We start from the raw sequence: 8,793 nt of genomic DNA, 5'->3' as shown, positions 1-8,793 counted from the left end.
GAACAAATTCAAATTACCAAAATCACAGATGAAAGAAGAAACATCACATCAGACACCAAAAAAAAAAAAAAATCAAAAGGGAATATTTTAAAAAACTATACTCTATTAAATTTGAAAATCTAAAAGTAATGGATGAATTTCTAAATTCATGGAAACACCAAAGTTAAACCAAGAAGAAATCAAGAACTTAATCAGACCTATAACAAATAAGGACATGAAACAGCAATGCAAAACCTCCCAACTAAAAAAAGCCCATACCCAAACAGATTCACGTAGAATTCTACCAGACATTCAAAGAAGATCTATACCCAATACTTCTTAAATTATTCAAAAAGTTAGAAACAGAGGGAGAACTCCCAAACTCTTTCTATGAAGCCAGTATCACTCTAATTCCCAAACCAGGTAAAGATACAACAAACTATAGGCTCATACCATTAATGAACATACACACAAAGGTTCTGAACAAAATACTCACAAATCACATACACACACACACATCAAAAAAAATCATCCACCATGATCAGTTTGACTTTATTAAAAAGATGCAGGGATGGTTCAATATACATGTCAATAAATGTCATAAATCATATAAATGAACTCAAAGACAAAAATCACATGGTCATCTCAATGCATGCAGAAAAGATCTTTGACAAAATCCAATATACATTCATGTTAAAAGTCCTAGAAGAAATTGGTCTGGAGGGAACATACCTCAACATAATTAAAGCTATATAAATCGTTAGCCAACATCATTCTAAATGGAGAAAAACTGGAAGCATTCCCATTAAAATAAAAAACCAGACAAGGCTGTCCACTATCTCCACTACTTTTTAATATAGTGCTTGATAAGACAAGAGAAGGGAATTGAAGGAGTACTAATTGGAAAAGAAGAGGTCAAATTATCACAATTTGTAGATGATATGATACTATACATAAGAGATCCCAAAAATTCCACCAGAAAACTTCTAGAAATGATCAACATTTTCAGCAATGTGGCAGGTTAATCAACTTCAGAAAGTCAGTAGCCTTTATATATACCAATAACAAGTGATCAGAGAAATTATTCATGGAAACCCTCCAATTCACAATAGCTTAAAAATTTCTAGGAATAAACCTAACCAAAGACATTAAAGATCTCTACAATGAAAATTTTAAATCTTTAAAGAAAGAAATAGAGGAAGACACCAGAAGATGGAAGGACCTCCCATGCTCATGGATTGGTAGAATTAATATTGTGAAAATGATGATCCTACCAAAGGCAATCTGTAAAGTCAACGCAATGCCAATCAAAATCCACATGACATTCTTCACAGAGCTAGGAAAAAACATCTTACAATTCATATGGACTCACAAAAGACCCTGGATAGCCAAAGTAATCCTGAACAAAACAAGCAATGCTGGGGGTGGAGGGGATCACCATACCAGACAGATTTCAATTGATATTACAAAGCTGTAGTCATTAAAAATAGCACTGTACTGGCACAAAACAAACACATAGATCAATGGAACATAATAGACCCAAACATGAATGCATGCAATTTCAGCCACCGATATTTGACAAAGTGACAAGAACACACAATGGGGGAAGATAGCATCTTCAACAAATGGTGTTGGCAAAACTGGATCTCTACTTGTAGAAGAATGAAATTGGACCCTTATCTTTTACCCTGCACAAAAGTCAACTCCAAACGGAACAAATACCTCAATATGAAACCTGAAACCTGACACTTCTAGAAGAAAACATAGGCAGTACCCTACAAGATATAGGCGTAGGAAAGGACTTTCTAAATTGGACATCAGCTCAGGCATTAAAGTAAATGATGGACAAGCGGGACCTCATTAAACTAAAAAGCTTCCGTAGAGCAAAGCGAACAACAAAGGAAGTGAAGAGAAAACCCACTGAGTGGGAAAATCTTCACCTGCTACACATCTGTCAGATGATTAACATCCAGAATATACAAAGAAGTCAAATAGCAAAGAAACAAACAAACAAAAAATAAACTACCCAATAAAAAGATGGACTAAGGACCTGAACAGAGAGTTTTCAAGTGAAGAAATAAAAATGACTAAGAAACACCTTAAAATGTGCTCAACATCTTTAGTAATGAGAGAAATGCAAATTAAATACACATACACACATCAAAAAGATCACCCACCATGATCAGTTTAAGATCAGTTAAACCGCTTTAAGATTCCATCTTACCCCAGGCAGACTGGCTAAGATCAATAGAACAAAAGACACCAAATGCTGGTGAGAATGTGGAGAAAAGGGAATGCTCATTCACTGCTGTTGGGAATGAAAACTTGTGCAACCAGTATGCAAAGCAGCATGGAGAACTCTTGAAAAACTAGAAGTGAACCTACCATACGATCTGATTATACCACTCCTTGGCATATACCCAAAGGACTCATCCTACTGTAAAGATATCTGTACATTCATATTTGTTGCTGCCTTTTCTCACAATAGCTAAGAAATGGAAATAATCTAAATGTCTCTCAAATGACAAGTGGATAATGAAAATGTGGTACATTTACACAATGGAGTTCTACTCAGCAGTAAGGAAAGATGAAATTATGAAATTTTCAGGTAAATGGATGGAACAAGAAACTGTTATACTAAGTGAAGTAACAGAAAAGTAAGTGACATATATTCACCTTCATTTGTGAATCTTAGCATAATCCCTTATAAGTGAGTAAATATCCTGATGTAATAACAGGAGCCAGGAAAATGGAAAGGAAACATGGAGGTAAAGGGAAAGAAAGAGCCTGAGAGAGGGGGATTGTAGGAAACAGATGCTACCAAGGGGGAAATGGAGAAAATAGTGGTATGAACTTGAAAGGGAGGAAGGACATGCAAGGAGCCATGATGGTAAAGGGGAAGAAGGAACTCAAGAGAGGGTGGATAATAGAGACAGGTATTATCAAGGGGGAAATGGGGGCACTTTAACTGGGGAGGGAGAAGGGAGGTTAGACAGGGAGAGAAAGGGGAGTGATAAAGCTTACATGATATAAAAAACCAGAGGGGAATGTATTAACTCACCCCCCTCCCCCAAAAAATTCACATACAAGTTGTGGACATGAATGCATGTATTCCTGAAGTCTACATAACAAGGAACACAGTACCAAAGAGGAGAAACTTCCCTTCAAGTTGTTGGTAAGGGTAGTCCAAGAGACTTCCAAAATAACAGGCTGTGGAAATGGTCTTTGGTTACCTTCTAGAACTAGAAGGTAAGACCCTATTGCTGAAGACAGGGTATACTTTGAAACAGGACGTGGTGCGAAGGAGCTGGAACTGAACTGTAAGTCTTCTTCCTGAAGACTAGCTCTCATAGTTCTAGAGGATACTATGCAAGCTGATAAGGGAGAAACTCAATCAATGGTCCAACCCAGATATAAAGTCTAATAACCACAACTGGCACAGCAAACTATCTCTATCTGTGCAGTAGTGGCACTTTTATCTAGAGAGTAATCGATAGCTGTCTAATTGGACTTAAAGCCCTCTAAATTAGAGGGAACTCATAGCACTATAAATATAGCTGGTATTGTATATCACATGGCTGGAGAGGTCATAGATCCTAGAGAAAACCCCATCTCTGTCATATCTCTAGATAAATGAAATTTCTTACTGTATGCTAAATATGGATCCTTATATTTACAGACAAGTATATCATACATCACTCATCAAAGAAGCATCTTTTTGCAACAGATGGAAGCTATTACAGAATTCCACATCTGGTCATACACAGAGAGTATATTTCTGAGAGAGTCCCTAAGTGACACATCTACAGTAGAACCTCGACACCTAAGGCTCATAGAACATAGGAGAATGGGGGTAGATAGAATACTAATACACCCCTCAACTCTCACCAGTGAGGCTTCCTCATACACCAGAGTGTGATGCACACAGAAGGCCACAACTGGCTAAGTTTTAGAGATTAAGAGACTGCAGAGTGCATGTCCCTGGAAAGGATTCCTATATTAAACCTCACTCATCCACGGCTCAGGGACCATTGTCAAAGAGGGAGCAGAAAGTTTGTTGGAGCCAGGGTTGATGCATGAGCATAAGGAAACAGAGGCTTTCAGGCCTCTGGGAACTTGCTTAGATGAACTTGCAACAGTAGTGTCAGCCTGTATAACACCCATGCCAACTCAATCAGACAAAAACCCAGCATAGAACTGAAGAAATGGGCAGCAGGCCCCAACCCTACCTGAGGAACTATTGGCAACTGATTACTGCGGGGTGAGGAAGAATTGATCTTCTTTAAGTGACTCTGCATAGGCTGACTAGACTCCAGTGGATGAACTCTCATGGAGGGACATCTGGGTACAAATGCTTGGCTGGGTAAGACTTAACATATATGAAAGAACGTTTGAAATTTGGTGAGGGGGACTATGAGAGTGCAGATGATGAAGGGGGGTCTAAATTTGATTAAAATCTATTATATGAAATGCACAAAATCTCAATAAAGTATATAAAATAAAATAAACAGAAAATAATGTTAAAAATGAAAACAGTTTTATGCTTACGAAAGAATTCTACTCAATATAAAGTACCAACCTGCTGGCACCTGAGCGAGCAGGACAAAATAAGTTCAGGAAAAAGGAATTCATGATGTATGATTCTATTTATAAAAGTCCTGGGCAATACAAATGAATCTATGCTGACAACAAAGAAACTCATATTTGGGGGGTGATGAGCATGGAGTGGTGAGAGTCGAAGGAGCTGAAGAAACTTGGTGGTAGTACATGATTGTTACATCGATTATAGTAATGGTTTCACAGTATGTGTGTATCTGCATGCGTCAAAACTAATAAGTAGACGCTTGAAAAGTATTTTATTTATTATTTTTATTTTATGTGTATGAGTGTATTGTAATTATGTAAGTGCACTCATGTTGTGCAAAGCCCGTGGAGATCAGAAGATGGTGTCAGATCTCCTGGAACTTGAGTTATGGATGGTTGTTAGCCACCATGTGGGTTCTAGGAACTGAACCTGGATCCTCTGCAACAGTAGCCAGCACTCTTAACCACTGAGCCATCTCTCTATCCCCACAAATAGACATTTTAAACATAGTTAGACTATTGCCTATCAACTAAACCTCAACAAATCAACTTAAGAAGTAAATTAAAATAAATTAGACTAATAATATAAGCTTCCCCAATTTTATGCACTGTGTGTGTGTGTGTGTGTGTGTGTGTGTGTGTGTGTGTGTGTACACTTAGCCCCATCTATCTGCATCTATATACATACACACACTGGCCTGGAGAGATAATTATTTTATATTTTGTATAAGAAAAACTATAAATTATTATATAATGGCCTTTCACAAAATAAAAAATTCCCTATTCTATAGCACCAACAAAAATAATGCGCAAAAGGTTGCTAAAATATTGAAAGTAAAAATTTAAAGTGGGGTATTAATGGGAAGTAGTTATTTTTAAAATATATTACCCATATATTATTTGAATCATCTTCTAGACTAAGAAGCTTTGAGAGTGCCTCTAGTTAGGGCTCCCCCTGTGACTGAGTAGTCCTCTCTTAACTTTATTCATATAACTAACACTCACTCATGATTATTGACTTTTTTTGGACATAAGATTTCTAACCCAGATACCCTCAAACTCCCTATATAGTCAAGAGTGGCCTCAAACTTCTTTTGCTTGAGTTCAAACATGTGTATGTGTGTGTGTGTGTGTGTGTGTGTGTGTGTATATGTTAATGTGGGCAAACCTATGTGGGCACATGAGCATGCACATCATGGGCATGCACACTCATGTGGAATCCAGAGGTCACTCTTGGGTTTTGTTCAATGGGAGTCATCATTTTGTTTCTTTGAGACACAGTCTCTCATTGGGACCTAGAGCTTACAAATTAGTCTAGGCTGGTGACCAGCAAGCCTCGGAAATCCACTTGTCTCTGCCTCCCCAGTGTTGGGATAACAAGTGTACACCGCCACATTCAGCATTTTGCATAGGTATTGGGGATCAAACTCAGGTCTTCATGCTTGCACAGCATTCTACCAACTGAGTTAGCTCCCTGACAGTACTTGGTGTAGACACTTTAAAGGTGTTTAACTTTTTCAAGCCAAAAATAAAAACATTTCTCTAAATAAGTGTACTTTCCACAGTGAAAGCATATGGTTTTATTTACCAGTCTGTTTACATTTCTCTTCCTTAATGTGGACAATTACTACTTTCTCATGCCACCATTCTAAATGCTAGTCCACCTCCCGATTGTGTCTTCATGTGATAGGGTAGTGATTGCATTGAACTGAGACCCTGTGTAGAGGGTTGTGGAGGTGTTATCCATTCTGGGAGCCTTGCTGAGGCCCAGATAACTCTCAACATTTAAGGCTACTCACAATTGCTTCCACCTTCCCACATTTGGATTTTGATCATATTAATAATTCAATAATACACTTTTGTGACTGGGCTCTTTATTCTCCTTCTGTCCAAATGTGTCACTGAACAAACCCCATATCTAAGGCCTGTTTAGTGAATATCTTGGGTAAGTGCTTCTATTGAAATGCTCTATTGACATCTTGTTTACAGAATGTGTGGAGATTTATCTATCTGAGACAATAGAGCTAAGTACTGTGGTAGGAGTTACAATGGGCCCATGGCTGAGTGGCCTGTAGCCCAGTGATTGTGACTCATGCTTGCTCTTTTGAGGACATAAAAAGGGCCTTCTCCTAGGATGACCTAGACCGTGTGTGGATCTATGATTTGGGGATCAGGGCAAGAACTACACAACTGTCCTCACTGCCCTGACAGTGGTCTTGGACTGAAGTGTTTGTCAGTGGAGCCAACCAGAGGGAGTGTGACAGGTAGAGCTGCAGTGTACATAAACACTCAAAATCATTGTGCTTTTATTGGCATGGCCTGGGCTTCAAGTCAAGGTGAGCTGAGGGAATTCATTTAAATATGTGTAGAACACATTAGATGATACAAATCTATCATCTTGGTAAGATTAAATTATATATAGGCATTGCTTTCAAGGAATCCATTGTCTGGTAAGAAGAAATAAACACATAAACATGATTAATATTCATAGATATCAAAATATATTTTAAACATTGCATATCTACACAAAATATGTGTGTACATATAGATAGATCTTTACTTTACCAAGGACTGAGGCCAAAGACCATTGTGTGTGGTTTGAAGTAGATATGACAGTGAGGGGTGTAGTTTGAGTTTTAGTTTCCATATGTGGAAGAAAAAGAGGGCGGGAGGGAGAGAGGGAGGGAGGGAGGATAAAAGGAGGGAAAGAGAAGGAGGGAGGGAGGGAGGAAGGAAGAGAGAGAGGGAGGGAGGGGCAGAGAGAGAGAGAGAGAACAGAACCTAGGAAAGTGTGCCCAATTCATTTGGGGAGCTCATAGAAAGTTTCAAAGGTAGAGATATTTGAACAATATACTCAAGATGACTAGGACCTTACAGAGCAGATGGTCAGGAACTAGAACTTCAGGGAGAAGGAAACAGCATTATTGGCTACACATATATAGGGAAAAAGGGGATGTATGTTAAAAAACTGAAAATGGGTTTATTGCATAGCAGAGTGGAGTAGCATGTTTGACAGATGGCGAGTGAAGACAATTAAGCGGTTTAAATGGTCTGTCCAGTGGAAGGTCTTGTGTCTCAAGCTATTGGGCTTCTCTTTGTAGTATAACTACAGAGAGCTAATGATCATAAGAAATTAATGATGTTCTGTGAAATATAAAGGGTTTTATAGACAAATGCATTTAAGAATTGCTATCTACTATTTTTAGCTTATTTGTGAAGATTCACAATCTATGAAAAAAATCAGGTACCAAAATGAATAAGTAAACAATGTGTTTAGGACCAGCAAGATGGCTCAACAGGTAAAGGCACTTGCCACCTAGGTCTGGTGATTCGAATTTGATTCCCAGAACCTGAGTAAAATGGAAAGTGAACCAATTTCACAAGATTTTCTTCTGACCTTCACACTGCACCATGGCGTATGCCCCTCTCTTCACAATAATAATAAATAAATACTTTTAGAAAGTAATGTCTTTAACTTCGGCAAATTCTTGTAAACCGTTACTCACTGGGAACACCAATCAATATCACTACCAACATATTTTAGGAAATGTGCTAAAGACACAGATATGACTGAATACATGCCATAGAAGAGTGAGTACTGGTTGTGAGGAGAAGATTCTGGAGGAGGGACAGCAAAGTTTGGTGACCTGGGGAAGAGGTGAGGAAGGTTGGAGTAAATGAAACAAAACAGACTGGGGTGAAGTTGGCATGTTTTGAGAGCTCTTTGAAAGTATATACGTTATGATTTAACAATCAATAAGTTATGGGCTAATGCACGCCTCAACTCTCGCCAATGAGGCTTCCATGTACATCAGAGTGCAATACACACAGAAGGCTTCAACTGGCCAAGTTTTGGAGAATAAGAGACTGTAAAGTGTAGGATGGGACTCCTGTATGGAACCTCACCCACCCAAGGCTCAGGGTCTATTGCAGAAGAGGAGACAGAAATATTGTAAGAGCCAGGGCTGTTTCATGAACGTAAGGAGGTGGAGACTTCCAGCCACTGGCGGCTTCTCAGGTGCACCTGGTGCAGTGGTGGCATTGAACACAGGACCCATGTCAGCTCAATTAAACAAGGGCCCAAAGGGGAGGTGAGAAATAAGTAGTGGGCCAGCACTAGATTGAGAACTATTTGAGACTGATTGCTGTTGGGTGAGGGAGAGTATGACTTACATATGACCACTGAATGGGCTGACTAGACTCCAGTGGATGCATTTACACTGAAGGACA

This window comes from Nannospalax galili, unplaced genomic scaffold, assembly GCF_000622305.1.
Source record: "Nannospalax galili isolate Female #2095 unplaced genomic scaffold, S.galili_v1.0 scaffold1379, whole genome shotgun sequence".
NCBI classification, from domain to species: domain Eukaryota; kingdom Metazoa; phylum Chordata; class Mammalia; order Rodentia; family Spalacidae; genus Nannospalax; species Nannospalax galili.
Note: the sequence above shows the minus strand (reverse complement) of the source record.